This window comes from Euwallacea similis, chromosome 2 (genome assembly GCF_039881205.1).
Source record: "Euwallacea similis isolate ESF13 chromosome 2, ESF131.1, whole genome shotgun sequence".
NCBI lineage: Eukaryota > Metazoa > Arthropoda > Insecta > Coleoptera > Curculionidae > Euwallacea > Euwallacea similis.
In genome coordinates, this window is record NC_089610.1 from 8,130,906 (window position 1) to 8,144,281 (window position 13,376).

The window sequence follows — 13,376 nt, forward strand, 5'->3', positions numbered from 1 at the left end:
TACCCCCGTGCACTGTTCAATTATAAAGTGATCGGCATCATTAGAATTATCACGTTTAGAACCTAAAAGCTCTGTCACTGTTCCCCACCTGCAAAGCAAAATCTCTTCTTTGGATATAGAAATCTCCTCCACCATCATACACATAATTTAACGCGTGGCAAATTCCAACAGATTTCATACTCCACAGGGGATTCGGTACTAAGAAACCAAGCAGCATGAGGGCACACATTACTCGAACACTGATGAAGATAGCTCTATAAAAGTGTATGACGTAATTCTGCTTTGTAATTGGTACGTTCACTATATTCCCCATAAAACCTCCATGAGAAATTCTTACATAACTCAAAAACTAAAAGAGACAGGTATAGGGTTTTCTATAGAAAAATGGACCGTAATGAATGTCACTTCGTATAATATACAGGGGGCTAGCTCTATACGTGGTGAGTCATGAGAAAATGTAGATACTTCTACCATGGAACAAAATTACTAAGAAGAATATTTAATGAACGTTAAAAAGTTGCTCACATTTTTTATTGTTATTATACAGGGAATTTTACACATTTTGTCAAAAAATGGTTTTGCCCATAACTTTGTAAAGCCAGTTTTCTTTTCTTTGATTTTCAGAGAAAAAATACACTGCTAGGTATGAGTAAAATAATGTATTCAGAGTTTTAAAAATCCAAGATCTTCATAAAAAAATTTAGTAAATTATTTCCAGACCAAAAAAATCGCCCTGTATCCGAGTTTTCCAAAAAGCGCTATGCACATTTGTTAAAGGTTGGATGAATTAATAGTTATACTCAGTCAACAAATTTCTCACACTCTTCATTGCTTTGCAAAAAACGAAGTTTACAAAAATGCTACAGTTTTGGATATTTGAATATACCTACTATCTTTACTTTGAACACACTGCATTTCAAAATGAAATATTACAATTAATAACAAAACGCTACCCTGCAATATTTAATGGAATATTAAAATTTTGAAATTAATAAAATATTAATAATGGAAAAAATTATTTCAGACATTCATAACATTTTAAAAATAAAATAACGAGTGGAAAGAAAAAAAATACTGTTGTTGGAAAGTGGCTCAAAAAATTTATATAAGAAATGAAAAATTAGCTATTTACTGTTACCAATTGTTGATTAAAAATATTTTCAAAATGGAAATCTCTAGATTCAATGATAGGTGTAACCAAAACTCTAGCATTTTCGTAAACTTCGTTTTTTTACAAAACAATGAGGAATGTGAAAAATTTATTGACTGGCTGTAACTATTAGTTCATCTAACCTTTAACAAATGTACATAGCGTTTTTTCGAAAATTCCTATACAGGGTCATTTTTTTGGTTCGAAAAAAACGCACTAAATTTTTTAAAGACGATCCTGGATTTTTGAACTCTGAATACATGATCTTACTTATACACAACACTGTACTCTTTCACCAGAAAATGAGAAGAGGCAAAGTGGCACTACAAAGTTATAGGCAAAACCATTTTTCGACAAAAGGTATAAAACTCCCTGTATAATAATAAAAAATACGAGCAACTTTTTAATGCTCATTCGACATTCTTCTTAGTAATCTTGATTCATAGTAGAACTATGTTCAGTTCCTCATGACTCACCCTGTACATATAAAAAAGTAGTTTAAAGTGTAAAATATAAATATAGAAAATATCATATATTTAAAATTACACTTAGTTATTTGATTAAAAGTGGTTAAACAATTAACAGTCATTATTTTCTCTTTATGGCTCGTTGCCCTGAGCGACGGGTCGTAAAAATATAATAATCTCCGCTGATCGTAAACTCATGATTTCCGCCGTAGAAACTAAGATGTGAACAAACAATTTCGATCCATTTCCGCATAAAATATTGAAAAATTTCTATTGTTTTATAGCTATGTTGTAGAACCTTTATTACTAAATATTTCACTCGCACATTTGGTGATGACCAAGCATCAACCTGATGCACGTGTGAAGATCTCGATGACGAAATTAGACAAGAATGAAGGCTTCATTGAGCGGTACCACAAAGTGGTTCCATTTTAGATGTTTGGACGTTATTAGTACTCTTGCCGACCTCGTATCTTTTATGATTGCCGAGATCCCCATGACTGAGCTCTAGGAACGGACACCCTCTACATCTTACCGAAAACTGATAAAGATAGTCACAAGAAAATTTATCAATGAATTGTTCCTGGTGATCAGTTGGTTCATGTTACTCAATAATATACCGGGAATCCAATAAAATAATCGAGTTTCCAAGATTTAAAGAGAATCATGACAAAAACTCCACTGAAGGACCATTGAAAACATTAATCTTTATTTTACTCGAAAACTAAGAGGGACGGGTGTAGGGATCTCTATAGGTAAATTAATCCTAATGAGTAGCAAATTAAGAAAGTCATATAATATACAGGGAACGCCATATAAAAAAGTAGAGTTTTAGGGTCTCCAACATTGGAAAAATAATTTCCTGGTTATTTCTTACAAACGAGCAAAAGCTAGGGGGTGCATAAAGGGCACAATACCAATGGCAATCAAAGATGGTAATCTTGCCTGGGGGGATGGAAATCTCATAACAAAATTCTTACGAATCACGCGACCGTCCAGCAAGATATTGCAGGAGGGGTGCCACGTCATGACTTGCGGTTGCCAATAAGGGTTGCCCTTAATGTAATAAGAAAAGAAAAAAATCCGAATTTGATAAATAATGCAGAGTGACAGATTTCTCGAAACCTTATTATTGAAATGTATTGAAATATCTAAGGATATATTCAACTCATTTTACTTTCAAATCGGCGACGTGCAAACAAGATTTCAGTTCCTTTTTATCGGGAAAGATCGAAATAAGGTTTTATACACGCTGTTTTACCTCAGCACCAGGGACAGCACTCGAGAATACTGGACAGGAAATTGTATTCTTGATATTATTTGCCTTAAGTATCAAGTTGCGTGACCCAAGTTCAGCGTAAATTAAACTCAAATATCACTAGTACTTGTTTATCTACCATACAGGGTGTTCCTTAATATGATGTTAATATTCAGGCATGATTCCTAAGGTAATTTTATGAAAAAAGTTCATATAAACGCGAGTTCGCTACGGCCTTTTTAGCGAGCGAATTTTTAGCTACAGGGTGCTGAAATTTTTCTCTTCAAATCTACATTTTTATATGTCTCAGGAAGTACTTTAGATATTACTTTCAATTTTGATGTGTGTCACTAGAACATAAAACCGTATTTTAGTAAGAAAAGTATTATTGCTCGACCAGTGGCGTCCCTTCATACCTGTCTTCCGAAATTATTTACGAAAAAAGTGGTATGCCACTGACATTTTTCTCGCGGGGAATATTTTTCTGATTAGGCTGGTCAATTCCACATGAAAAAGGTCTCTTACGCTTTTCTCGTAAGAAGAGCCATTCTTGATCAAAAGGATAAAAATCGTCTTAAATCATTTGTTTATTTTAAGAATTTATTGTAAGTCATCATTTTATGTTAAATATTATAAATCGTTTATTGAAAAGGAACTTTTTCATGCAGAATTGACCAGCCCATCGAGGAAAAATATTCCCGCAAAAAATGTCAGTGGCGTACCATTTTTTTCCTAAATAATATCTGAAGACATGTATGTAGAGACGCCACTGTTTGAGCAATAGAATTACTTTTCTCATTAAAATAAAGGATTTTGCGTTCTATTAACATATACCAAAATCAACAGCAATATGTGTATAAAGTACTTCCTGAGAAATCGTAAAGTAACGATTTGAAAAGAAAAATTTCAACGCTCTGTTGTTAAAAATTTGGACCGTTGCGAACTTATGTTCATATGAACTTTTCTTCATAAAATGGCCTGAGCAGCCACACCCTGGAATATTAGCACCACATTAAGGAACACCCTGTATATCGAGGAAAACGGCAAACGTTTTGAATAAATGAAGTAAAACGGCCAAGTTCCATGCTACGTGCAGGCACGATGAAGATGTGCAACGAAGACATAGATAGGTATCTTTATGAGGTCCTAAACTCTTAAAAAACGTGGGAAGCATTAACGATAAGATTGTGGCATGGAAGGGTCAGAGTGGTTCGCTCGGGGAGGTTCTTGGCCTGCAGCAGTCCGTGCAGGATATTACTACAAAATTGAGCTTAGACCTAATTTTCCACACAATTCAACATTCTCTCTCCTAAAAGCCCTCTCTTGGCAAAACTCTCCCTCCGGTACTTCAGACGTTCTTCAGACATTTATACCCCTCTTTTACAACTTTACCCAATTAGATAATGCGATTTCCATTTATCGAATTCAGCTTTCAGTCTGCTGTAAAAAGATAAAGCGAGACATTATGTCCAGGACACTAGGGAAATGGAAAGCCATTATCTTGTAATGCCTTTTTCTCCGCAAAATCATACATGTAATGGAATGTCGCCGATGGGGTGTGTCTGCATAGAAACCCCCCAAAAGCTCAATACATGTATTTATTCATAAAGCTCCTAAAATGGTGTTTGCATGACAAATTTCCGTTTCGAATACGATGCTTTGTCTCCTCGAAATAAAATATCTGCAGTGTTAAAGATTCACCCTCAGAAATTTGAAACTCGATTCGGGATAAAAAGCTATGACTGATGTGATTTTCCCAAGTTACAAGGCGTGTTATCCAATAACAGGATTTGTTCTTCTTGGGTTCGCTTTTATTTGGCGAAGGACTTTCGCACCCCCTGCGAATCAGCCCAGATTGATACAAATTCACATAATGATGACTACCTATAGCAAAATCATCGTTAACCTGCCTGCTATTATTAGTGTTGGCGATTGTTGCAGCGTGAATAAAACGGGAAACAGGAAACAGAACGGGACAGACGATCGAAAATGAACTCTGGTAACGGTATAGGCCAATTAACCGAACCCCAACTTTTCCTTTCTGATGAGGCAGGAATGACATCGCTGAAACGTCCTCTAATTGTGTTAACAGCCATTTTGCATTATTTGACTAACGACATCCGTTTTGTCTCGTTACTTTTTCACAGAGAGTTGGGTTTAATCGAGTTAATTCCATTGAAAACGATTTTTTGATTTAATGTTTTAAATAGGAAAAAATACCGGCCACTGTTACATTATGGACACTTATTAGAGCCAAATGCAACAGAAAAAACTAAACGATGTATACAAACGATAGAACATATTGCACTAAGACTAATTAAAAAAATAACACACCTCGAAAACCTGTTACACAATTTATCCAACCAATGCTATACGAGCGCGCACACATGACAAAAATAACCGAAAGACTAGTACTAGAGAAGAAACGGAAGGACAATCTTCACAACTCGACTATACTGAAACCGCTTTGCTTAACAAGATAGACAAGACAATCCTGTTTCCCCTTTCCGTCGAATACCCTGTTGGCACACTTCCTGATATAGATTATAAGTTTGGTTTATAATAATGTTTAGTCAGCTAAAATTAAGAATTTGCACCATGGGCAGAAAGACCAGTTTGATCGATTGCCTTTTTCGGAACAAATAAAGGTTCTTTATACATATACAGCGCTTGTAAGAAGTATTGCAACACGTTTATAACTTTTATAAACTCTATATTTTGAAAAAATGCTTAAACACGTATAATTTTATTGCAAAAGAGGTATCTAATGCATTAATTTAGATGCTCAAATTTGTTACCCCTATCTAGCTACCCCTACTAACTTTTTATTTTCAAATGAGAAGTTATCCATTGTAGTATATCATGTGAAAGATAATTCAATAAAGGATATTCAACACTAAAATTCAATCTACAATTTCCTTAAAAAAATTATACCCATAAAAGCCTATATCTTACAAACAATAAAAGTTTGAATCTTTGCTTTCTAGATAGTCAATCCATTCTCATTTCACTTTTAAAGAGAGTAAAAAAATGGCAACAAGACGTAAAAATTCTAAATTGTTTTCAATGTAAACAATTCTTTAAACACAAAATATTTTGGTTTTCATAGAATTCATTAGTGGTGCAACTGGTGAGAATAAACCATTAGACATTCTTTTATCTATCGGTGAAAACCCCATGCAGTCTACTAGCAAATTTACCGATGAATTTGATATATCTGCAAAATCAGTAAGCAATCTTTTAAAACGAGAACAATTTTATCCATACAAAATTTCCTTTAACCAAGAATTAACACCTGAAGATTTTGATTGCAAGATGGAATTTTGTGAATTAATGCAAGAAAAAGGCATTTAGGATAACAGGCTCTTTTCTAGGATTTCATTTTCGGATGAAGCAACGTTTTGCTTAAATAGATCTATTCATCAACATAATTATCACTACGAGTCTACAAACAAGTCTAATTGGATGCAGACTCTGCATACACAACATTTACAAAACTCAATGCATGGATAGGCATAATTGGCCACCAGTTCATCGGTCTATTTTTCATAGAGGAGAACTTAAAGAATCCATCATACTTTCACTTATTGCAAAACGATATAGTTCCATCAGTTGCCGCAATTTTTCCTGGACAAAATGGGGAATAAGTAGCCAATAACCTTTGGTTTTAACAAGATGATGCACAACCATATTATGCTATGGCTATGAGAGAGTATCTTGATGAGATTTTTCTTAGGAGATGGATGGGTAGTAGAGGTATAAAAGAATGGCCGCCACGATCTTCAGATCTTACGTCATTTGATTTTTTTGTGGGGTCACTTGAAAAGTCCCGTTAACAAAAATAGATCGCAAAATTTAGATTATTACGTCTTTGAATTCAAATAGAACTAGAATTTATAACAAAAGCAACACTGGATAATTGCATAAAAAAGTTCAAGAAACAACTAAGTTATTGCCAAATTGTTACTGGAATTCGATTTGTGCATTTATTGTAAGCATTTAAGTTTTGTTTTATGCAATAGAGAGTTACTTTATTTCGTATCTAATAATTTTACTTTTTAGAGAAACTATAGATGCAATTTTATTTCTGAGTATACCGTTGTACCCTTTATTGAATTATCTTTTATTTGATATTTTACAATGGGTATGTTTCCATTTGAAAATAAAAAGTTAATAGGGGTAGCTAGATAGAACGATTTTAACGTCGAAAATAATGCATTAAATGTTTTTTTAAATAAAATTATACGTGTTTAAGCATTTTTAAAAAATATCAGATTTATGAAAGTTACAAATGTGTTGCAATACTTTTTACAACCGCTGTATATTATTTGCCGTTGAAAGTAATACTGTACCTTATTAAAATGCACTTTACCTTTGATTATAGCTGACCATGTAATATCCACTTTAATACTTTAATTTTTTATATAGAAAATATTAGAGTAAATAATGGATTAATATCAGAGAAGTGCAATAAGATCTCCGATCTTAAGATAGCTCTGAATGATTTAAAAACCCTGCAAATACCGGAAAGTACTTAATGCCTATGGGTGCCCTAAGGAAATTTGGTCGGTTTAGAAGGCCTTAGATAGACACTACTTTGTACTCGTAAATTAAACATTATAAATCCAAAAACAACCCAAGAGAACCAAGGAGATTTGCAATTCGGAAAGGACCGATTCGGAAAGCATCTCAAGGTAAATACTTTCAAGGCCATATACACCCCTGAACAATACCTCAAAAATCATCACATCGTTTTTTTATTGAAGACAGCAGAATAGACGAAGAGTATATAGGTCTTCAAAATCACATCTAGATGATTGGGTAAAATGAGGAAATGAAAATCTCCAAAAAATTCCCAAAAATATTTTCACAAATTGAATTTCAAGGGGTTTCAAAAGCGACCTTAAGAGATAAAGTTTTAAAAATCTGAAGAATTATTGTTTTTAAAATTCTGAAAAACGCTCTGGAACCTGAAAACCGCAGGAAAGGCTGAAAAACCTCGTAGAATCTGAGTGATTTTTACTCAACTTAACTTTGGGTCGAGACCAAAAAAAATGCTGGCTTTAGAAGAGCTATGAAAGCCTCCGAAGGATGTTCGAGAAACTATAGTCAAGAGCGGTTTCCGAATAGGGATTGAGTTCCAAATCAACATTCATAGTTGATTTGAGGTTTCCAGGTCTCTGAAAAAATCTCCGTCGCTGGGTTGCCCCGTGAACGTCAGTGGCGTTCTCGATTTCTAATATCAGTTGTAAACGCCTAAGTGTCCCGGTGAGTGAAGCAACTGTGCGTTTTTTTTTTTGCTATGAAGCTTCACCATCATTCACGTGATTGAGTCATTGCTAGATGTCGAAAATTGGAAAATTTTTAATGCATTTTTAACGCTCCTAACGTCATTTTGTTCATCATCGATAATGAAGTTAATCTTACATTGATTTCCTCAGATGTGTCCTAAAAATTTGAGCGAGCCTAAAGTACCTTAAAAGAGACTGTTTTGCACTTTCCCTCCATTATTCATAACATCCAGACAGATAGAATTATAAAAAAATGTCTGAAAGTCCCGATGTGCTGTGCATCTCATGTCCGATGGGATAACTGTCTGTTTTCCCCTTTTGCTGCCCCCAGGGAGGCGGATTTGACGTACGGCAGCGAAGTATTGATCCGAGTGGCCTCCCTGCCAGGCACCAGTGGCGGAAACATTTCTAAGTATCCTTGAGAAAATTTCTTCAATATAGTTTTAGTTCTTCTTATCATATTCGTATCAAGAGCTCCAACAAGGACCTTTAAGCATTGCCCAATCCCAACACTCTGGCTGCACGTCGTTAAATTATAATTTTGCGTTGGTTGAGTCGAAAATAATGCTGTACACCCCTGCTACTTTTACCTAAAGGCGATTTTCCAGTAATGTCCATTATGTATTTTTCTTCCATTCTAAGAGAAAAAAGTATTATTATAGCCGCCTATATTTCTTCGGGCAATAATTCCTGGTTATTCTTGTTTTAATGAAAGAGACATTAAAGAGGAATGGTTTCAATTTCTGGAAAATCGATACAGCGGCCTTTATACATATTACATTTAAAAGGATTTTTGAACAAGTGTCCAATTAATAGAAAATCGGGGGGTGGTCGCAGTGTTGCCTTGTATATAAAGCCGCAACTGGGGAAGATAAAGTCAGCAATTTTTCCTCCAACTTTCCTATCCGCATTTAATCTTCTTACAGGTCGAAATGTAATATCACGGAATCAGCAGATTAGGTTCAAAATTAAAAAGGTTTTCCTAGCTTTTTTTAAATTTAATCCGATTCTACACAGAGGGTTGATTAAAGTTTCCAATTTTTATTAATTGAAACCATAATTTATTTTCAAAAAGGTTCTTTATTCAATTTGTTACCTTTTAATTGAGTTTTAAATGAAATTCAGGAATTAAGGTGATCTTGGCAAAAACCCCAGACGGCCATTAAATTGTTTCAGGAAAACGCAACCATAACTTAAACTCGACTTACCTTTTGCAGCGTTATAGCTCTCCTGAGGGCCATTGGGCTCGCAATAACTCCAAAGGCTACACCATGGAATAATTTCACTTGTCGATAAAATAGTGAGAAAATTTTAGTTGTATCGATCAATCCAGCCATCTCTAGCCAAGATAACGACAATAATAAATTTATTATTAGACCCCATAAAGTCGACCGGATTACCAAATTGATTAATCGCACTGTTATACGAGGGATCGCAATTTCTTGTAGCCGAGGAAAATACGTCTTTTAATCAAGATCCGTTCTCATCTAATAAAAGGGATATTTCGCGTTACGCGTTATTACCATGGGGCAATAATTAAAACGACATAAATAAGGCCATTTTGTTCTTGCTCCATTAAAACCAAGAGCCGAGGAGAAATTGGTAGCCAATGACGACTATAAAACTTGATGATTGCTTTTAAAGCTCAAAGACCTTAGTTGACGTAGAAAAAGGCATGCATTCTATTCAAGAAAATCGAGTTTTTGGTTGCAGAATGGCGAGGAAATTAAAATGGTTTTTCACAAATTTTCTCTTTGAGGCTCTGACTCGGAGACAATAGAAAATAGGTAGTGGAAGGTGTATACCGAAAACAATCCTGCTTAATTATAGTCCTTAAAGGTAAAAGAAATATACAAGGTGTTCTATTTAAGAAAGACAAGTTTTGGAAAAACAAAAAGGCGCGGACACTGAAATTGCCCTTTTTATTAATTCTTGCGCGCAAAGCACCTTCTAAAACTCTGCAACGCGAAATCAATAAGAAACAGATATAAGGAGATGTATGCTAAAAATCACCCCCCCATAATTGCAGATTCTCAAAATCCAAAAATATACAAGGCGTTTTGTTCCAGAAAACCGAGTTTTCGGAGGCAAAAAAGCGAGGACACCAAAATCGCTATTTTAACAAATTATTCTACGAAGGCTCTATTTGAGGCTCCATAACTAGAAAACGGTAAAATATAATGTGTTTCCCAAACTCCAAAAATATACAGAGGGAAGTAAATCAAGCATTCAACAAAGTGGAGTTGTTTGGTAGCAGAACGGTGAATGGCTTTTTTTATAAAATTTTAAGAACTCAAATGCATTGCGCTTATAGTCTAAATTGCACAATTTTCATTTGAAGGGTTAAAATAAGTTGGCTTTTGGAAGGCAGAAAGGCTATAAAGTAAATTACAAGTTCAGAGATCCAAATTAACACCGAAGAGTACCATCATATGCTCCTCTTTTCATTAAATATTGCAAGAACAAGACTCGTAATTATAGAGAGCGTCTGACACGAATGTAAATGTTAGCATAACAAAATTACGGGCTCTATGTTTATCCGGCTTCATGAGGGTTTAGAGCGCTTTGTTTGTCTGCTGGACTGTTTTTTAAAGCCGTATGTCACAAAGAAAAATCCCCATTTGTTCCCTAAGCGTACAAAATAATTTTTTTTCTGGTTAGTTATCTGACATAAAATGTAAATGAAGAAAACATCAACTTAAACACGGGACTTTTTTAAATCTTCATAAAGATTAAGGGACGTTTGCTAGCAATTTGCATGTCAAAATATCCAAAACAAAGTCGTTTCCACTTCATTTGGGGAGAATAAAGGGAGGGTGGCACGCACAGCAAAAATCAAAAAAGGGCATAGTCATGGGTATTCCCTCGAGGGCTCTGACCATCGAGCTATGAAACATTTCAACTAAGATGTTTTTCTTTGTCAAACACGTGAAAATTTCTTTTATTAAAACAGAAGTTTGCGTCCCAATAACTTGTCTATACGTTTGCAAGCTGCAAGCTTGAAAAAGGAGTAAAAAAAGGGTGAAAATATATGGGTGGTTTATAGCTCTATGGGGGCTGAGAACGCACCCCATCCCTTACGCAGGGCTCGTGCCCAAACCGCAAGTAATTGCCCCTGGTGGCGATAATTGACATATTGACTACGTCAACGACAAGTGCCGGTTTTGGGTGGTGAAAGCTAGAGCCCTTAATAGAAAAAGGGATATTTTTACTTTGGAGTTTAATTTTCCCCATTTATACGTTAATAATTTTTGTAGTATAATTAAAGGTGAAATATCCCCTTAAGCAACTTCTCTATCATGTATATTACGTAGGAAGAACGTCAAGACAGATGATGAATTTGCTTACGGTATACCCAAATTGCGTAATTCCATACGGCTTATAGTCGCAAAATAAGATTGATGGGGTTATTATTTCTTTTTACTTCACTATTTCATGAATTATATAGACTTTGCTATTGTTGGGAAATCAACAATCTGCTTCAAGCAAGAAAAATTGAATGGTTAGTTCAAGACGCCCTCAAGAACAAGATTCTGAGGAAATTTCAATCGATTTTGGCAAAAATTCGACATCAGAAGATAGCGTCCTCGGCATTTAGGTAGCATGAGAAATTTTGCCAAGGGGAGGCAATCAGGATCAGACAAAGAGATGATCGGGACTGATCGCGAAGTGCACAGACAAAGCCATTTTATCAATTCTTCGCTGGGAAATGCCCGAAATAATGATCAGAAAATTTGATGGAAATACGAAGAACTTGTTATAAATTTGACTATTTTTTAAGTTAAAAAATACATTACTCGAAATACGAGCGTGAAAAGTGAGTTTTGACAACTCGAAGGAGCTGAAATCAACCCTCAAAGTGATTTTAAGAAATAAAGTTCACATTATAAACGCGGGTCAAAATTGATATCTCAAAAACTGAAGGAGCTCTAAAATAAAATCGTTAAAAAATTTTAATGCCTCGTGCCGATATTACTTTTATCATTAAAATTAAGTATAGATTACCTCTCCAAATAATGATAAGAAATCCCTAAATAATGAGCTTATTAAGTGAATAATTTTATTTGGTGAAAACACCGTGGAATTAATTAACTGTAATGAAGATGGAGCTAAAGTTATCCGAAACAGGTTCTGTAATTTCAGAACTGATTATTTGACATCAATTGACAATGACAGGCGTTAAAATACATTGTCACTATCTGACATTGTCAACACTATAAACTTTACTATAGCTTAGTGAGTTAGTCTTCTAGTTTTTGTTTCATGACAGATGTCTTTGCCAATAGGACTTATAAATAAATATATATTATAGGTAAAAATAAATTTAAAAAAATAAATAAATCCATTAATATCCGAGAACGATGTCATTGTTCCCACGAAAGGCTTATGCATTGAAAGCAGAGAAAATTTTGGACGTTAATCTCTCGAAAATCCGTGGAGCAATTCCTTTACAAAATATTTGAAATTAATCTTTTGCACTCCACAAGCATGCAAAATCGGCTTGTAATATTTCTTTTAGTTTTAGAGACACAGACTTTTTATTTCGATTGTGAAAGAGCTCCAAATTAAAGGTGCTTAAAAATGCTTTTTCAGTGCTCGAGGAGTTTAATTGAGCTATTCAGACTCAATATAGAATCCAGATTAGCTGATGTAAGAAAAAACTGTACCTCTTTTTTTCTGAAATGTTCAACCTCCTTTCTGTCACTTTTACAACTTTGAGTCTCGATATTTCAGGAATAAAGTAGGCTGAATTCAGAAAATAATTCGAGAAACCTTAAAAAATTGCTCACATTAATCTGCTTGGTAGCTCTGTAAGGCTGTATAAGCCGGTTGTAATAGCTCTTTTAGATTCTGAGATAATAGGTCACTTAGATTACGGATTAGCTTAGCTTACTACTTATGTAGATCGAGAAAAATTCACTTTCATGGCTTTAATGTCTCAATTGAGTTATCCCGGATTTAAAATACGCGATTTAAATGGCTACCACGGGAGGTATCTACCTTTTATTATTTTTCATTTTTTGGACGTTGATGTCTCGGGAACTCATAGAGCTATAATTTTAAAAACTAGCTCAAATTAATCATGCCCCTATAATCCTACACCGAGCTTCAATACATCTTTTTCTAAGGTATTGAGACGTTTTGGTACTTATTTAAATTAATCCAAACCTCGAAAACGTTTAGAAATTTCTAACGGAACTGCAAGGGAA